The sequence below is a fragment of the Phyllostomus discolor genome, chromosome 3 (assembly GCF_004126475.2).
Source record: "Phyllostomus discolor isolate MPI-MPIP mPhyDis1 chromosome 3, mPhyDis1.pri.v3, whole genome shotgun sequence".
NCBI lineage: Eukaryota > Metazoa > Chordata > Mammalia > Chiroptera > Phyllostomidae > Phyllostomus > Phyllostomus discolor.
Genome location: NC_040905.2, coordinates 87,600,805 through 87,621,170, shown reverse-complemented (window position 1 = coordinate 87,621,170; position 20,366 = coordinate 87,600,805). Strand labels below are relative to the sequence as shown.

Here is a 20,366-nt window from a genome sequence, read left to right as displayed (position 1 = left end):
TATCATTCAACTGAGAACATTCTAAACAAAGCAGGTTTCACAGGATTTTACATATTCTTTCTTAGCCTGATCACCCGGGGAACCCGCCCTTTTCAGCACAGAGCTGCACCACCCTGTCATTGTTTCAGGCTTAGGTGGAGCAAGGGAACTAAGGCAACCAAGAGATAAGGAGATTTTCTCCCAGACAATGAGGACTCAGGCTTTGTCAAAGCCGAGGAGCAAGGGTCCATCACTCCCTTTTGCTGTAGCCCCCAAAGCCCTTTCTTGGGGGCTTCCCATGTGATTGTACCTATCTTAGGTCGTTCCCCCCTTGGGGAATCTTACTCGTCATTGGCTAACTGACCAAGCTTTGGGGTTCAGTTATGAATGAAGCAGCAGAAGCAGTGCTCCTGCCAGGAAGATAAGCTTTTGTCTCCCTGCTGGCTTACGGTCCAAGGCCACTCCCTCAGTCTTAGCCTTGGGGCGGGGGGCGGGGGGGTGTTACAGCTTCTGATACCAGGCAGGGCAGTTCCCTACACAGGTCTTTCATTATCTCCCTCTGTCATGACTCTGCATCCCCTGTGGAGGACAGAGAAGCCTGCTTGGGTAATAGAGCTCCATGTGTTCAGATTTTTGTGTGATTAGGTGACCTAACTATCATCTTCAGAGCTGGACAGTCATCTGCTCTTTGCAAAGACAGCATCTCTGATTGTGGCCCCCTCACCTGCCCTTCAGTGGTGTGTATGGAATCCAGGTGACTTGGGAAGCTCCCACACAGTCAAATTAATTGTACTTTTCTAGACAAGAGGTTGGTTCAAACTATTTTTTGGAAAGCTATTGCCTGGGATGACCAAGATAAAAAGCATCCTCCTGTGGCTTTCTCATTTGACCACACCAATTTTCACAGCTCTTACCAACATTCCTCTGTAGATGGAGGCTTTGGGCAGGGCTGTTGCCAAAGTTCAAAGAAAATAGAGCACAGGGAGCAGAAATAGCTTGTCATGCCATATTTTAACTGAAGTCTATTTATTTTTCTATTCTTGGTACCTAGCACAATGCTTGGCACAAAATCTTATTCTTGGTCAACATTTGTTAGATTAAGGCAAAGGATACGTAACATTTCTGGGGCATATCTATAGTATAGTGTATAGTTTGCAAATAAGTGATATGAACTGTTAAAGAAAAAAAAAAAACAACACAGACCTAAAATGGTGTCACTCCTACTAAAAGCCCATGATAACAAACCTAGATTGAACTTCTGATCTACTTGCAGTTCAAACTCTCCCAGACACATAATCTTAATTAACCAGTCTGGAATTTTCGGGTCAAGCACCAGGAAGATAACCTGTCACACAGGCCCTCTCCATCTGCCATAGAAAGAAGAGGCAACCTGCATGATATAAATCCTTCCCCTTTCTGCCCCCAAAGAAAAGACGTCCTGGCCCCTGAACCAAAATCAATCTCTTTTTTTTTTTTCTTTCACTAACAGCTCCCTTGGCCCATCCTGCTTCCTACACAAACCTTCCATTTCATACCATCCCTCAGAGCACCCTTCTAGCTGCTACGTGGATGCTGCCTGGTCCATGAATCACTTAATAAAGCCAGTCAGATCTTCACATTTATTTGGGTGAAGTTTGTCTTTTAACATCACACTTTACCTTAATGTCAATTACCTTGTCTCTGTGAGTCATGATGTTGTTTTTTGAAATTGTGTATTTTCTTGTATCTTTAAGTTCAGAGTCAACATTCATGACAAATGAAACAACATGGATTTGGTAAAGGAGATGCCTTCTCCTTGGTAATGACTAAATGTAAGAAAATTAACTTTTAAAAACATAAATCATCTTTCACATTTGATTTTAGTCATTAACTGATAGTGATTTATGGGATCACATTAATAATTGTTAAAAATATTCACTTAGAAAATTATAATAATCCAGGGAAGACCTCATTAAAAATAGTTTTGTGTGCTCTCTTGCTTGTTTTTGCAATTTAAACCCCCAATTTTCACACTTCACACGCCTGTGATCTACAACCCACACCCTGAGCTCCCTCACTTCCCTCCAACCACTCCTTTCCTGGACACAGTCAGCCCTCGAATGAGTGTGGTCTTGATGAAAGCAGGCTAGCAGAGGCTTTTAAGCATGAAGGGCCACTTGGAAATCTGGCCTTGTTGGATTTTCCCAGTAGTTTTCACCGCATGTTTAATGATCAGAGAAACTCAAGGGAAGGAAAGTAGCCTTCTTCTAGGTCCCCTTGTCAAGTTCCGACCATTAGTCTGGATCCGAGGGCTGCTTATCAGTGTGAGCTCCAAACAAACATGCCTTCACTCTGGTCTTTCCTCCCCAGACCTCTGCGAAATGCCCATATCATTACTCCCTTTGCTGCTAAGTAGCCCCTCCCCATCAATTTCTTATGGTGGGAGCCACCAGCAAAAGGCTTTGCAGGTGATTTTGCCTTAGGTGTTTGTCCTTCTAATAAAGGAAACTTGGCTCACTCTGCAAAAGAGAGGGGCAGCGAGAGAAGAGGAGAGAAGCTGGTGCTTTCTGTTAAATGCATGGCCTACAGGTCGACATGTATCACCAGACAGGAATCTAAACTCTACCCAATCTTGTAGCAACCTCTGAAATTTTGAAATAAGAAACCTAGTCACTTGCTCGCTGTGGAATGGGAATTTACTATCCACTTGTTCCCCAGCCCTTTCTAAAAGGTTAAAACATAGTATAGATATATTGATACTAAAACTTCCAGAGAAAAATAGGGCAGCAGGCAGCACATTCTTTGGACTATTTTTGTGTGTGTGTGTGTGTGTGTGTGTGTGTCCTTTGAGATAGAACTTCCACATTTAAACACTTATTTTTAAGTTTATGATTAAGGCTAGTGAGGTCTGTATTATAGGGCTGCCCCTTCATATGCACTGGAATTTTAGAAAGTAAATATATGAAGATAAGTAATTACGTAAACTATATGAATAAATAGAATGGACTAGTAAAAACTGTTAAAATATGTATAGAAGAATATTTAATGATAAAAATACACAGCTAAAAAAGAGTACATACAGTATGATTCTTTGTGCTGTGTGTTTAAGAACAAAATGTTCTTATGGCTGTCTCTGAAGGTGACTTTCTTTTATATTTTTCTGGACTGAAAAAATTCACAATGAGCAAGTACTAAGTTAATAAATAAAAATAAAGTAAAATAGTCATAAAATAACAAATAAGATGAAAGAGTTTGGGTTTAAAACATATTATAAGATTAGGTAAATTATTTTCTAACTTTTTTTTTACCAGTTTATCATCCCCAACATATGTTTACCAGTCTTATGACAATGGATTTGAGTACACACACACACACACACACACACACACACACACAAATCATCTAAAACTCCTATGAGACATCCTCAGTCATAAATTTCATGGAAATACAGAATCAGTTTTAGGTAAGTCCTTGGAATTTCTCTTTAAGTTTCCCTTTCCCATTTTTGACCCGGTAATCTTGACAGTTGAGTTAAATTCTTTGTTAAGTCCATGAAATGAGTATCTCTGGTCCCTTTTAGAGAATCTCCATTGAGGACTATCGGGTTATTTCCCTCACAATGAGAACAGATTAGTAGGCTTAGAGACAAATATTAACTTATTTTCCCAACAGCACATGACAAGGCAATTGCTGCAAAATCCCAGCTCCAACCTTTGTTCTAAAAAGTGTTAAAACCGTTCAAATTAATTGCCTTTTATTAAAAATTTGCAACTATCCCAAGGCCAGACATCTAAGAAACTCTTTAGGTCCAGTCATATCTTCACAGCCCATTTCAGTTCAGGCACAGATGCTAAGCCAGAATTGAAGTGAGCTAAGGCTCAAGGCAAACTGTTATCTCCCTGAGTCTTGCTCGACCTGGGTGTCCACACATAGGAATGTTTGCCAGGTTAGGGAGCACTCATCAGATGCTTATGGGATGCTTTTGCAAATCGGGTTGTTAGTCCATGCTGAGTTTCTTCTCTGATTGGATACAAATCTATGACAGCATAGATTCTTCATTCCGAATCTGAAAGGATTTTGGCTCCTTCCTGAGTTTGCACTGAGGCAGAATTCTACTTCCTGCCTAACCCCTATGGTTTCTGACCGAAGCTCTGAGCTAAGAGAATTCAAAGCTCTACAACAGAAACTGCCAAGTTATCATGAGCTTGGACTTTACTTAATATTGGCTGCCTCACAGAAAACACAAGTAGCAAAGCTGTGGGGCATTATAACTGTGTGGACATGATAATACATTACACTCCTCTGTTTAAGCTCTGAGCTGTGGATCAGCCATGGAAAGCCTAGCCCCATCTCATGGGTAAGCTGAAGGACTATGAAAAACTCATTAGCTTTCAAAAGTGATAAATGGCCATATACCATTTTCATTTAAGTCATGATAATACCTTAACAAAACTTGAGATTGATCACGTATGATTCTGAATCTGGGCAAAACATTCTCTGATAGAGGAGCACAAATGATAGCAAGTACTAAAGAGAAATGAGACCATTGAACAAGATATCTGAAAATAATTGCAAAGAAATAAAAGGTTTACAGAGATACTCAACCCCTATTTCTCTTGGGGTTGTCTTACCAATTTACGCAACTGTTTGGACACCTTGATCAGAGATAAATGAAGCAACTTACTGCTTGAAATAGAAAGTGATTTATTACCTAGCAGTGTCCTGACAGGAAAGGATTCAGCCACTATTTCATACATGTTTGGATGAAAAAAAACAAAGGAAAAAAGTGTAGAGTTGGGCAGTTTGAATGAATTTTACACTCTTTTAAGAGAATAAACAATAGTCTGACTCAGGCAGAGAAATCCAATCAGCTTACATTTATTTTAATGACTATTTTAATAAATACTGTGACCCTATATCCTTAGAAAAGCTGCACTGTTGCATTTTAACACTTGAGGACTTTTAATGGAATGTAAGACTAGAGGTACTGAGAGGAAAAGGCATTGATATTTTTTTCTCTGGGCTTTTCTGTCATACACCAGAAAGAATGGTTGCTACATAAGAGGAAGAGAATTTAATTTAGACTACAAGTTCCCAAAAGGTAAGAACAATTTTTTAATGTACAATATTCCACACCACACTATATATATAAAAACCATTACATGAAATGATAAAAATGAAAATTTCAAAGTGCACGTTTCTTCTATCATTAAAAGGAGGAACAGCTGAAATGTTAATCATTGAAAATTGCTAGTAACACAGTAGTCCCTCCTAAATATAGCACTGACCCAAGGACTAAGGGTCTTTTGCATATTCAAGAAGAAAAACTTAGCATTTATTCTGCATTGCAATTTCATTCTCATTTTAGGATGCATTAATTTCCTTGACGTAAAAATGATATCTTGGACTTCCATTTTCCAGTCCTTCATATAAAGATCTTAGAAGCCACCCCACCATTTTACAACCAGTATAAAGCCGAACAAACTGAAAACCAACAACTTTTCTTAGCTCCATCAGTGAAGTGAGGTCACAGGGCAAACTACTCCTCCCACATGTGAAGAGACAGACAGGTGGATAAAGAGTCACAACCCACCCGAGCAGAGGCCTCCGCAGGGACCAGAACTGGTAGGACAGAACTAACTGCAGTGAACCTGTTGCTGGAGGCTCAGGATGAACAAGTCTTGGAGAGTAGAGGAGCCCCAGGGGACTCCGTCATCAGGGGCACCCATACTTCTGCAAGTTTTGCTGCCACAACCTCAGAGCAGGTTCTCACAGAGAATAGTGGAGACAACCACCCTGGTGCCTCTGTCAGGGGAAAAGGAGCCATTTTGAAATGCACCAGAACATGCTGTTCTTAACGAGGCCTGACCTCAGGTGAAACTACCTAACCAGAGCCTAACTCACCTGGGCTCATCTCCAGGCACCCACTCCAGCCATGTCTAGCCTGTCCCACCTAACAGGAGTGGGGAGGGAACTGAGGAACTCTTGTGAGGTTCAGAGCCCAGGGGCACAGACTCAGGAAGAGACTGAGAGCCATCATAGGGCTGTATATAGAAGACTGCCCTGGCCTCACACCTTACCACTGTAGTACGGCTCCTGTTTACCTGACGTATTATGTTCATTGTTCAACAAAAAGCTATCACACATAGTAAAAGGCAAAAACAAAGTTTGAAGAGACTGAGTAAATGTCAGACCAAAGTCAGATGTAGCGCAAATGTTGAAAGTATCAGACCAGGAATTTTGCAAGGCTATGATTAATTAATATGCTAAGGGATTTAATGGAAAAGTAGACAGCATGCAAGAACAGGTGGATAATGTAAGCAGACATGGAAATTTTAAGGAGGAGTAAAAAAGAAATGCTAGAGATAAAAAGACACTAACAGAAGTGAAGATTGCATTTGATCGGCTCTGACTGGCCACAGCTGGAGAAAGCACCTCTGAGCTTGAGGATAGGACAATGGAAGCTTCTCAAACTGAAAAGCAAAGAGAAAGAAGACAGAAGAAAACAGAACAGAATTTCGAAGACCTATGGGGTGACTACAAAAGGTATGACATACAATGGGAATAGCAGAAGAAGAAAAGAAAGACAGGAAGAGAAATTGTATTTAACCAATAATGACAGAGAATTTCCCCCAAGTTAGTCACACACTCAGCCACTCAGAGGAAATGGAGATAGTTGGTGAAAGAGTAGACCAATAGATTAGCAGAACAGAATTAGGAGCCCAGAAATGACCCACATAAATACAGTTTACTGATCTTTGACAAAAGAGCAAAGGCAATATAATAGAGCTAAGACAGTATTTTTTAACAAACAGTCATGGAACAACTGGACATCCACATGCAAAAAAAAAAAAAGAATCTAGACAAAAACCTTACACCCTTCACAAAAATTACCTCAAATGGATAACAGACCTCAGTGTAAAATGCAAAACTATAAAACTCCTAGAAGACAACACAGGGGCAAACTAGATGATTTTGGATATGATGATGACTGTTAATATATCATCAAGGTATAATCTGTAAAAATAAATTAATAAACTGGAGTCCATTAAAAACTTCTGCTCTGCCCTGGCTGGTGTAGCTCAGTGGATTGAGTGCGGGCTGCAAATCAGGCATCACAGTTTCAATTCCCAGTCAGGGCACATGCCTAGGTTGCAGGCCATGGCCCCCAGCAACCGCACATTGATGTTTCTCTCTCTCTCTCTCTCCCTTCCCTGTCTAAAAATAAATAAATAAAATCTAAAAGTAAATAAATAAGTAAATACTTAAAAAAAATTCTGCTCTGTGAAAGACAATGTCAAGAGACTGAGAAAACGAGCAGAGACAGGAGGAAAAGATTTCCAAGAGACATCGGATAAAGGACTATTATCCAGAATATACAAGGAATTTTTAAAACTCAACAAGAAAATAAACAAGCAATTAAAAAATGAACGAAAGATCTTAGCAGACAGCTCATCAAAGAAGATACACAGGTGGCAAATAAACATGAAATGATTCTCCACATCATATGTCGTTATGGAAATTAAAAACAAAAACAGTTAGATACCACTGTTCACCTATTAGAATGTCGAAAAATCTGGAACACTGAGAACACCAAAGGCTGGCGAGGATGTGGATTAACAGAAGCCTTCCTTCATTGCTGGTGACAATGCAACATGGCACAGCCACGTCAGAAGACAATTTGGCAGTTTCTTACAAACTGAACATACTTGCCATATGATCCAGCAATTGAACTCCTTGGCATTTACCCAAATGAACTGAAAACTTGTATCCTCATAAAAACCTGCATGTATAAGTTTATAGCAGCTTCATTCACAATTGCCCAAACCTGGAAACAACCAAGATGTCCTTCAACAGGTAAAGAGGTAGGCTGTGGTACATCCAGACAACACTCAGCACTAAAAAGAAATGAGCTATGAAGCTATGAAAAGACATGGAGGAACCTTAACTGCATATGGCCAAGTGAAAGGAGCCAATCTGAGACGGCTACATAGTTCCAACTCTGACATTCTGGAAAGGGCAAGACTATGGAGACAGTAAAAGGACCAGAGGTTGCCTCGGTTATCAGGGAGAAAGGGATAATAGAGGGAACACAGAGGATTTTTAGAGCAGTGAAACTATTCTGTACAATACTGCAATAGTGGACATGTGGCATTTGTCAAAGCCCATAGAATGTCCAACACGAAGGGTGAACTCTAATGTAAACTATGAACTTTGGGTCCTGATGCTGTGTCGATACAGGTTCCCCAGTTGCAGCTCAGGTGCAGGAAGTCACTACTAGGGAAGTTACACATGTGAGGGGAGGAGACCTATGGGTATACTGTACCTTTCCTCAATTTTGCTGTAAACCTAAAACTTTACTTACATGAGATTATCCTTGTACTAAAAATTATATTTATTGTTTTTATAGCAGCATTATTCCAAAAAGGTTAAGACCTTTCCAGAAATTATCTCATGGACATTGTTTTCCATCCTTTTAAAATCTGATGTGGTCAGCTTCTGGAAATGCCAGATGTCACTGGTATGCTGGGAGGTAAACTGATTTTAACAGATATGCCTAGAAAGTTTACTTTAGAATTGAACAGGTTAAATCAGGATTTGGGCCTACTAATTTTCTCTTTCCATGACCCCATCCTATAAGAATCTACAGAGTGAGGAGTCAGCCCAGTAATGTATTTTATGCCATTCTGCTAATTTCAGAAAAGCCTCATTTATGTCTCTTTTTGATCCTTCTACAATAATAATTTTGGTAAATTTTAGTTTCAACAAACCATTTCAGTAACTGTTAAGGCTAATTTACATCATTTTCTAGTTAAAGTTTTAAAATATATTATGCTACTTCCATGAGACAAACAGTGTCAATATTTTTCAGGTGAATCACAACTAGAGTCAAGTGAGATGAATTACCTTGATCAAGACCTCATGAGGTGTCAAAACTGGAAATCTGTTACCAATCTGAACAACTACACATTTCCTCGTGTTTCTATCATTCCCAAATGATACCACTTTAGATATTTCAAGGATATTCCTCCCAATCCTAGAAAGAATTTACAGTTTACAACAAAAGCCTCATCTATAGCAATGCAAAAATAGACAATGAGTATAGTAAGGTATAGCACGAGAGGGCAAAATAAATAAATATGGAGACTTAAATAATGGCTGTGACTTACCATAAAATGACATCAGAATTCTTTAAGTACAAGAGCGAAATATTCTTTGCATGGTAAAGCAATGCTTGGAAGTGATGGTGTGGTCTGTGTGTGGCGGGATGAGAGGGGAGAGGGGAGGAGTTCAGGGAAGGGTGAAACGACCCTCCCTAGACTAGCAGAGAGAAATCACATCGACATCTATCTTAAGTTCTACTTTGGAATTCTGGAAGACTTCGGTTCTAATCAGCAAAGTAATGGCTGTGTACAAGCATCATTCTCCACTTTTGCATGCTTGAAGTAACAAGACGCCGAGAACAGCTGTGAATAAAAATGTCAAGAAGGAATCCATCACGACCAGAGGATTTGAGTTCTGGCTGATCACACCCATAAGGGCCGAAGTCACCAGCCAGCTCTGTCATCAGAGCAAGGGCCACCGCTTCTCCAAGCAGTTGCTAGTTTTCTCCGGTTCCTCTGAGGCTTTCCTTGGAGAGCTTGTTTTCCCTTTGCCTCTGAGCAGATTTCTAACAATGTAAGAGCTCTGACTATAAAGCAGGGAGTCTAGTTTTTAAAAAGTGAATAATTCAGGATGCAAATATCCAAGGAAACGTTTTCTTTGAAGTCATTGTCTCGGGTGGTGACAAGATTAGTCTAAGACAGGCTGTCTTGGCCTAAATCAGTCTGCCTTTAGAACCAGTAACAGTCAAAAAGGAAATTTGTCTTGTGTATATGATATATAGCATTATATGATGATGTTTTCCTAGATTATGCTCAGTCTTTAAGGTTTTGTTTAAAGGCACTGTGACTTTTCACTGTTCGTTTATATTAATACTGACTTTTGATTTTAAATTGTCAAAAACATTTAATTAAGTACATAATGTAATGTTTGTTTATTTAATCAAAATCACTTAATAGAAATCTATTTTATATCTATCAGGTACTGAGTTCACAGAAGAATCAGTTACCTTACTAAGGGAAATGGCACTCTTTTAATAACCAAAAGGCATTTTCTCATAATTAATATGTCCACATGGTTCCTCATTCCAAGTTTAAGGTTATTCATTGGTAACCACCTTATACGTTTCTTTACAAAAGCAAATAGCAATGTTTTGGGCTTCTGCTTATTTTTCCAAGCTTTTCTCCTTCCTTTTCTCCACTTTTTAAATAATGCATTCTTTCTAGAGATCAACATTTCAGCTTAAGCTGTCAAGATTTTCTTTTAACATCTCAGACATGTAAGAAAACTCCTGCCTTACATTCTGGTGTTTTAAAATTATGTTTGTGTAGTGACTCACCACTAGTTTACTTTCTGTCAGAAGTAAAATCTACCTGCAATGCAAATAAAATATTCAGGACTTTTAAAAAATAAATTTGCTGACATTATTCAAGCACAAAGGACAGCTGTTGCTTTTATCAATGCCCAGCTATTTAGTGAATAGAAATATTAAAGTGAATCTTTTTAAAACAAGTACACTGTGAAGAAAACAGTTGATCCAGTTCTTATAACAGAGTCATCCATTTTTAATAGTCTCTGACAGTTGGGCATTCACCCTGGAAAAAGTGTCCAGTGGGTTCTGTGACAAAGTGAAGGAATTCTGTATAGTTATAAGCAATGGCATCATTAAACAGCTTTGTGCATATGTGTTTTTTTCTGAATGTCAATCCATTAATAAATTGTTAGGCTAAGAGTTCATATATTATAAGAAGCCCAGGACCCTTGAATAAAGTCACCCTTCAATTCAAGGCTTTGCAGAAAAATCACTCATGAGGAGGACTCCTTCATGGCCAAATTAGTCTGAGAAGATTTTAAGAAAGAAGGAATCCAGTTTCTATAATTTTTTTCTGGTAAAATGAGTATATTGGACATCTTTACATTTGAGAAGGCACATCTCATGGTATTTTCAGTAAATAAATGCTTGTTTGAATGAATAACTGAATGAACCTCAGTTTTTCTGGATGTAAAACTAAAAGATAGGAGAAAATGTACTCTGCTCTCCTTGTGTGAGTTAGTGTCAGTCTCAGTGATGTGGTGAAAGTAGGAGCTTGTTGAGAGCCAGCCAACTGTTAACTTTTCAGGAATTTTGTGAGCTAGTTGTTAGACATAGCCATTATTAAAATTAAGGTATATAAATTCATAATTCAGTAAGTTACAGCTTAAAAAGCAATACTTAAAATTCAACAATTTTAATGATGTTACTATTTTTTCCATTAGCTATGCCCTTGGTGATTTTGCATTTATTGCGTCTACGTCATGGAGATGCTCTACAACAGTGTGCTACTGGGCATCTGTTCCTAATCCACACCCAATGATGTCATGTTTGTGGCTTCAAATCTGCCCTGGTGGGGGTATGTACATCATGGAAGTGGGAAAATGCTGCAGATCAGTGCTGTTCGATGTTTTTCAAAGACCTGATTGTTAAACATTGACTCCGAACACTGCTGGGGTCACCAGGCTGAAACTAATGAAAGGACAGGCCTTGGACTTCCATGAGAGAACCAGAGTGCCACCTTAAAGCTGACCACACAGGTGTTTCCACAGAGCTGGTTCCACAAGGTATATTTTTACCTCAGTGCACCTGGGTCATATGTTCTCTTTAGCTTGAGGCCAGTCTGGTCCCGTGAGGAAAAGGAAAAAGAAGAGTCTTCAATAGCAAGTGCAGTTCTAAGGAAGCCTAGGTCAGGCCCATAGGAGTCTTTAAGCCAAAGACACCTGTCAAAGGAGTCCCTCATTTTGCAGAAAAGGGTGTTCCTTAGTTTTCCCCTAGCACTCAATCACTGACTGAGAGCAGCCTGGTGATAGCATGACCTTGGTGCACATGTTACAGGAGTAGCCACAGGGACAAAGGCAGAGATGGGGCAGCGCAGGGAAGAAGATGGTGTGGACTGGAAGGAGAATGCAGACCAGCAACTAGTACAACTTGGCTGTAATGTAGGGCTCATGGGAGCAAAGAGTGAGTGATGTTGAGTGTAACATTTCCAATTAAAATGCATTCCCTAGCAATATCTATAGAAAAATACAATGGAAATACTCAATATTCAACACCTCTGAAGCTGGGGCTCCCTGCTTTGTTGTTAAAGTATCAGAAAACTCACATGAGCTTTGAAGTGAAAGAAGAAAATATTTTGCTAGATAGACAAGCTTTTGTTATCCTACATTCCCTTAGGTTGCCAGTTTCCTGAACTTGTAGCCCTCATCACGAATTATTGCAACTGTAGGATGAGACAAAAGGGGCAACACTTCCAAGTCACCTAAGAAGAATGCTGAGGAAGAGCAAAGCCAAACTGGCATTGCCAAACTTAGCAGAAGCCATTAGTCATTCATTCATTCATTCATTCATTCAACAAATATTCAATGAATATTTATCGAAACCCTGGTATGTGCCGGATACTATTGGGTGTTTCTGGTGATACAGCAGTAGACCATACAGGAAAAACTCTTACCTTCATGGAGCTTACATTCTGTTTGGAAAGACAAACAAACAAATAAACAAAAAGGTTAACTAAGATGTCTCCAGATACTACGCCTGAAGAAGACAAGCAAGATAGTAGCATACAGGGCGGTAATTCTATCCTACAGAGTCCATCAGGAAAGGCCTTCCTCAAGAAGTGGTGACTGAGCAGCAGCCAAGATTAGAGCTTCACCTTTTCCTTTCGAACCTATACCAGTACTTGAACTCCCACTATCTCAGCTCCTCTTGACTCAGAAAAATTGCATACAAACTAACAGAACCTCCACTTCATATTGACTTCATTTCCATTTACCACCAGCTCAAGAGCCAATAGATGTTCTGGATGAACACATTGAAAGCAGAATTATCTGTACTAGTTTCTTAGTTCCAAAACCATTTATTTAAAAAAAAAATTCCTTCCAATATTTTTGGGTGATAGCAAATTTTTAAGACTGATAATAACTAGAATTCCATGAATGTGCAGGCAAGACTATAGGGATATTCACATTTTCAAATTTTTTCTCTAAAACCAACAGTGTCCCTTTTGTACTTTCTCCTCAAAGTGTAAGAGGTGTGAAAAATAAAAAAGTTTTTGTATATTTAGACATATATGACTGAAGCATTATTATCTTGAATTATTACATTTCACCCAATTTTAGATAATTTTTAATATTCAAAACATCAGGGCACATAAAAAACTAAAACTCTCTTATTTTAAAAAACATTATCTTATTTTTGTTCAAGTACAGTTGTCTGCATTTACTCCCCACCACTCCCCCCACCCCAGCCACCCCCACCTCCCTCTTCATTATTGTTACACATAAGACTTAGATATTTAATCTGAAGCAAAATAATAAGTCATTTAGGTTTTTTTCTACAGTTGCATGTTGATATACTGATTAAATTATTATATAGTATGAAAATATATTAGTGTCAGACCAGGTTTACCAGCATTTGATGTGAAATAGGTAATAGCTATAAAATCAATCTTACAACGTGACTCAAACATTGGAACATGGTGACTAGCTCTGCTTTCTTCATAGTCCTTTGTGCTGTGAAATGATTGGTAGAACTCAAGAATGGAAGCCACCACTGAGCCCCCAAACCTGCAATACAATATGTAATAACTACTGTGTCAATAAAGTGTGGCTTTCATTTACACTGAATTCTTTACCTTACTTCAATATGGCATCTAAAATTCTATTCTAAACACTTGGGCAGCAATATCCCAAGTCCCCGATCCTGGCTGGACCTTCAGAGAGCACAGCGTTCCTGGCTGTTCCCCTAATTGTCCTAATGTCCAAGATGCAACTAAAGTGAAACTAGCCTACATACTTAGGTAGAAGCCTAGAAAATACAAAGGCTCAAGCATTAGTTCATCGTATATTCTGTTTTATGGAGTTTTTAGTAGAGCTTACCAGTAATTAATGGACTTCAAGTTCCACTTTTAGGTATTTATAAGATCTCTTGTTTCATTACTCTATCATATGTCAATCATCACATATACCATGGCAGAATGGCCACTTTGTGGCATAGCTGGGTTTTTCTATTGCTTTATCATCAGTAAAGGAGTGCAGGCCGTCAGCTAATATGGAGTCAGATTATGGTCTAATCTTGGCTGCTCTCCAAGGCTCCTAATTTTGATCACACTTTTGCTGATTCCTTGACAGCAACTCAATTAATAATAAAAGAAAAAGATAAATTGGTGCTTTGGGATCTAGAGCTTATCCTATGCCTGTCTTCCACATAGGCTGCTTTTCTTCCTCGTGCTGCCACTGATGCTTCCTAGTTGTGCTAATCGGGCCAGAGAGTTCAGGCAGCAGAGAATGGGGGCTAGTTACCAGTCAGTGTCCAGGAGCCAGCTGTCACCTGCAGAGGGGCAGCCGCTGCAGCAGGAGCACAGCGGGCAGCCACACAACCTATCTGTCAGTTTGTCTCACCCTTTCCCACCCTGCACTCTCTCTATTCAGTCTGATTCTCTTTTCTTTGGAACAGTCTGTCAATTCTGCTTCTATCATTTTAGGTTTATTTATCTATCCTTAGAGTTCAGCATTTTCACCAGGCTGCGTCCGTCCATACTTTTTCATTACTTCTGGTTCATGTGCCCAGCAGGCCCCTCCCGTCTGAAAGACCGGAGTATCTGAAAAACTCATGTTATGGAAGGGCATAGTTCAGGAGCATTTTCTTCTATCAGTTATTTGGTCACTATGTCTCCATAGTTTCTTTTGTTCTCCTTCTGGATCAGTCTTTCCTGTTTTTCTCACCCATGATTACCACTTTTGGGGTTTTACTTTTGATTGCATTTCACCTTTCAACACAAGAATTCAGTCTCGGCAGTTACCAGACTCATTTGGTTTCCGCTTTCCCCTATCAGTGTTTTTCAAATTGGGAAATCATTGTTTTTCAGTTCCAGGAAACTTTCCCTGGCCCCAAATATATCCCTCAATGAGTTTTAATTATATTTTATATAGGTTTTCTTCCTCTTCCAACTCCATGATAGAGGTTTATTGTAGTTTTCCATTTTAGCTTTTCCTTCTACCTGAGCTGCTGTTCCCCTCAAGTGGTTTGTGATCTTTCTCTGCCACTTCATGCTAGTTTTCAACACTCCCGTGGATCTCTCTGGTTCTTTCTTGTGCACTGACAGTGAGAGCAGGGATTTCCCCTGCAGTGGGCAGCCAGTGGTCCCCGCTGCCCCTTTGCTGATGTAAGTGGCAGAGGCCTCTCAGTATCCAAGTCCAAGTAGGGAAAGTCTGATCGTAGCCCAACATGGAAACTACCCCTCCTGAGATGCCATCATGCGAGGGACAGTCCGCCTCTCTCATTACTGCAGAAGCAAACAGCAGAGACATTCTTCCCTTTCTCTGTCTCTGTGCCTCTCCCAAGCTGGCTGGCTCTCCCTGTACACCCTCTCCGCAGTGCCCCCAGCAACTCCCTTTTACATTTTACCCCTACCTGCACCTTCTTTCAAGGACTTGTTGTCTGTGTGTGGAACCTTTCCAGGTTGCCAAGGTCAGCCTTTGACATCTTCTGGACAGCTGTATTTGCCCAGATGGGAACGCAAGGCCAGGCGCCCCTCTTCCCAGAGTCCCACATCCCAACATTTTAAAGGCATTCATGATTCTTAGGAAGAGAACATATTACTGGAAGATGAAATCATATTATTATTGTTTTCCTAAATTACTACTCCAGAAATAAAATATGTATGGAATTTTTTCTAGCACAAAAGTAGATTATGTTATAGTCACATGGACATGTAGGTTTTATAATATTCATTTAATGCTCACTTCTGATTTGCCAGCCTCATAACTCATCTGGTTATTGTAAAATGGGTCATATTGTTAGCTAATTTTTCATAAGAGGCACACAGCTAACATTTACCAGCTATCTACCGCGTCAGGCACTGAAGCGTTTTGTGTGTATCAAGTTATTAAATTCTCACAAAACCCCTTGAAATGGGTGCTATTATTTCCAGCATAATACAATACAGAAACCAAGGCCCTGAGAAGTCAAGTAACTAACAAAACTCACACAGCTAGTAACATGCTTTATTTCTCTAATAAATAATAATAATGATGATCTACTTGAAAATAGCCCATGTCTTCTGTTTCTCTGCCTCCTCAACTGTGCCTGCCACTTGGACCCTCAGTCAAGAAACAGTTACTGAGAGAAGAGGCAATGTTTTATTCATGTTTGATACCTAGAACACTGTTCCATAAAGTGAATGTTTCAAAAATATTTTAATTATAAAAGAAAACATTAATAGGCTACTGAGATTTAAAAAGCAAATGCACATAAAATAACCCAAAATTGTGTACAGAAGACCTATCAGCCACTAACCAGGGTTCCAGGGATCCAAATGTGAATAAAATGTTGCCTCTGTCCTTAAAGAACAAGAAGTCTGAAGGGAAAGCAAATACACAAGCAGTTCAATATAATAAAATATAACTGCTCTCTAATGTATATATAAAGTGCTATCGGGCCACACATAAGGAAAAAACATTAATTTTTCCCGTAGGATCATAAGTTATTTCTTCTATTTAACTAATAATAGAATGAAACATGGAAATAAACAGTATTTTAAAATTTTTATTAAGAATTTATTGCATTAATCTATAACTTGATATAAATGACAATGTAGGCTAATACTGATGGAAGTTTCTTATCTTTGGAAATGAGATATTTTAACACCAAAAGCATTTTTTTCTTTGCTACAATCAAGAAAACTTAATGTATTTTAACTTTTTTCCTTTTTAAAATATGTTATGATTTTTTCATATCAAAATGAAGCCTGGACTAAATCCTAAACCTGAATAAGCAGACCCAGTGTTCGAACACCAATTTCAAGCAGACCCTAAAGGGCAGTTTGCCGTCCATCTTTAGCTGATGAACAAGTGCCCCTCCACAGCGTGTGATTCACACTTGCATATCTGTATACACTTCCACGACAAAAAGCCTTTGCATTTATTCTGAATGATAAAGGCATTACCCAGGGATAGAAAATTCATTATTTAAAAAAATGTGACCTCAGTCCCCGCTCTGTGGAGAGGGTGCAGCGCAGACCTCAGTGGCCACATCGGTGCTGGAAGCACTTGCTTTGGGGGAACCAGAGTGTCCACTGTGACATGTCCACGCCACAAATGACAAGGCCTGGAGAAGTCCTTATTGTTTAGATTCAATTGAAGAATAAAAGGAAGAGATGGAAACACAGGTAGACGCCTAGTAACCAATTTATGAATCCCTGGCACTCTTTGGCATTTCCCAGAGTCAGTCTTTCAACTGGTTACAACTTTATATTGAATATTGCAACCTGGGCTGATAACTCTAAATTACGAGGACAAACTGAAGCTCTTTATATACTAACAAGGTGAAATAGCACTTGTTTTGAGTTTCTGTTTACAAATTTGGTTCCTGAAAATTTTAGACTTTATGTCTGTGACTGCAGTACACAGAGCATGTGAAACTTCTAACATGTATTGTGATTTTAAATATAGAAGTACACTAATTCAAAATAAGCAACTAAAGTTAATACCAGAAGAACATGTATATTATAAAGTCAGTGGAGTATGGAATTTATTCAGTAATCAGGGAAATTTATGAACCTTTTATGTTACCAACATGAGAATTATGTGGCGTGCAAATATGAACAAGTTTCAACGTCAGTATACCATGTCTGCAAATTCCTCCAATAAAGTTTAGAGATTCAAAATTTGGTTTAGCTCTTGTCACTGAAAGCTCTCAGCACAGTAGAGGATATGTTCTTCACTTTAAAATAGACCCTGTGGAAAAACTACAAATATTAGTTAAGGAAATCAATCCACTTCACAAAGTCTATTCTACCAGTCCTGTATTCGGAGTAGATTATGAGATGGAAGGAAAGTCACAGCCCCTTGAAGTTCTGAAAGTTGCACAAATTCAAGATGATGCAGAAATAGATTCGGATGAGCACACAGATGATTTTGTGGCTTATTTTGCTGATGGCAATAAGCAATACAGTTGTGAACCTGTATTATCAGAACTGGGGCTTGCAATGGAGAAACCAAAGGAGAGATTCACCCTACATGGACTTTGGGAAGTGATGGGTTGATCTTGAGTTGAGCTGGATTTTTATTTAAAGATACTTCAAGAATAAAGATGCTAGTGCCTGCTACAAGGTATAAAATAGTTTTTACATTTGCAGGAAGAGCTTTTAAGAAAGAATTTTTAAATGATTAAACAAAACTCATTTACCTAAGATTTTACTGTCAGTTTTCTAGAAATTATATTTAAAGCTGCAATCAAAATGTATCTGGTTTGTAAATATGTTTATTTTATAGCTAATACTTGTCAATTATTAGTGTGCAGATCTTAAATCACTGTATCATGTTGGGTTTAATTAACAATTTGTGCAGTACCATTTAATGTTTTGAAAGCATTATTTAAAAGAATAGGACTATTCTTATAAAGCCATCAAAATAGTTTTTAAACTATAAAAATGTACATTAAATATATAGCTCCAAATGTAAGCCAGCTCTAATATAAATTACAGCCCTTAAACTTGTCATTTTTGGTGATCATTTATCTAAAAACTAAAAATTATAACTAACTATGGAATATATTAACCCCTATGTAAAGTTTTGGGCACTGTTTTGTAAATAATTTCAATATCATTTTAGCAAAAGTACACTTATTTCATAAGTAAATAATTTTAAATAATTTGTAAATAAATAGTTCATTTATTGACTTAAAAAACATAACCTTAAAACTCATTTTTTATGACTTAATCTTATTTTAAGGGTAAGCATATGTCTAATACTAACATGAATTCTAAATGATAAAGTGATACTTTTGAGAGGTTTTTGCAATATTTATGGTTTTAAAATACCAATAATTTAACTACTACTGTGGCTTTTTGGAGTCAACTTGATCATATCTTCATAAAGTTGTCTACATTTCTCACAACACAGAATCATTATGTTAATAGATTTGATTAGAACAGGTTATAACAGTACATTATAAAATTTTATTCTGGCTTTCCTAAAATTTGTGAACATAATTTTTCATAGAGATAGTGCTAAGCACTTTAAACTCTGTCAACATTACTCTTATACCATGGGAGAGGAATTTATATCAAGCATGGTAAATAATTATGAAATATTCCTTATCATATAATTAACTAAAAATAACATTCTCCAATTAAAGTAAACCTGTGAGCTATCATTTGGGCCAGTTCTGATGTGTTTATACATAAATACAAATACTAGTTTAAAGTGTTTTCTGAAACATCAACCACTAGGGGAAGAATGGTAATTTTACAAACACTTGTACACGGAAGGCTTGAGCCAGGCAACACCAAGACCACTCACTGTTTTGAGCACTGTAGGACACAGAAAATTATCTTTAGGATCCCAAATTAATAGGGATTCAAAAATCATGAGAATAGACTCGCTGTGTATGAAGAATAATATCATCATCAAAGTATGTTTGGTGTATTTGGAACAATTCATAGAGATCATAATTTCAGGGAGGAAACTTGCCAGGTCCTTTTACTGTTCTTTAGTTCTCATTCTGACCAAAGTCTTTCTTTAACCAACTCTACGAGGTCTGTCCAGAAGGTAGTCAGCCATGTGATATGAAAAATAGAGACATTTATTGAGGAAGATACAAGGAACAAGAAACATTGCACATAGGACAATGATGCCTCAGTCCCCTTCAAACTAGGCACTGTGGGACCTCACACAGTTTGCCCAATCACCATCAGCTGTGCTGTTGTATTTTCTTGAATCTGATTGACGGTATGAAATCTCTTCCCTTTCAAAGGTGATTTTACTTTGGGAAAAAGCCAGAAGTTGTAGGGTGCCAAATCTGGGCTGTGGGGGTGCTGAGTCACCTGGGTAATTTGATGTTTCACCAAAAAACTCTGCTGGGTACCTTGTTATGATGAAGCTGCCAATCACCAGTTGCCCATAGCTGTGGCTGTTTTTTGTTTCATTACATCTCTTAACCAACAAAGAACATGGAGGAAGTATTCCTTATTAATTGTTTGGCCTGGAGGGGTGTACCCATGGTGCACAACACCTTCCCAGTCAAAAAACACAGTTAACGTGTTCTTAATCTTGCTGCAACTTTGCTGTACTTTCTAATGGCATGGAGAACCAGGTGACTAGCATTGGGACAACTGGGCCTTGGTTTCCAGATCGTAGCTGTAGACCCACAGTTCATCTCCAGTTACGACATTCTTCAGGAAATCTGGTCCATTGGTAGTGATTTGAATCAAGTCATTAGCAACTGCAGCACAATGTTCCTTTTGCTCTGATAGCAGAAGCCATGGAATGAA

The 20,366-nt window shown here is 38.5% G+C and overlaps 1 pseudogene; it reads left to right on the top strand.

Annotated features, from left to right (window-relative positions):
• Positions 1-11,955: 11,955 nt before the first annotated feature.
• On the top strand, positions 11,956-18,979 carry LOC114497718 (annotated as a pseudogene).
• Positions 18,980-20,366: the final 1,387 nt, after the last annotated feature.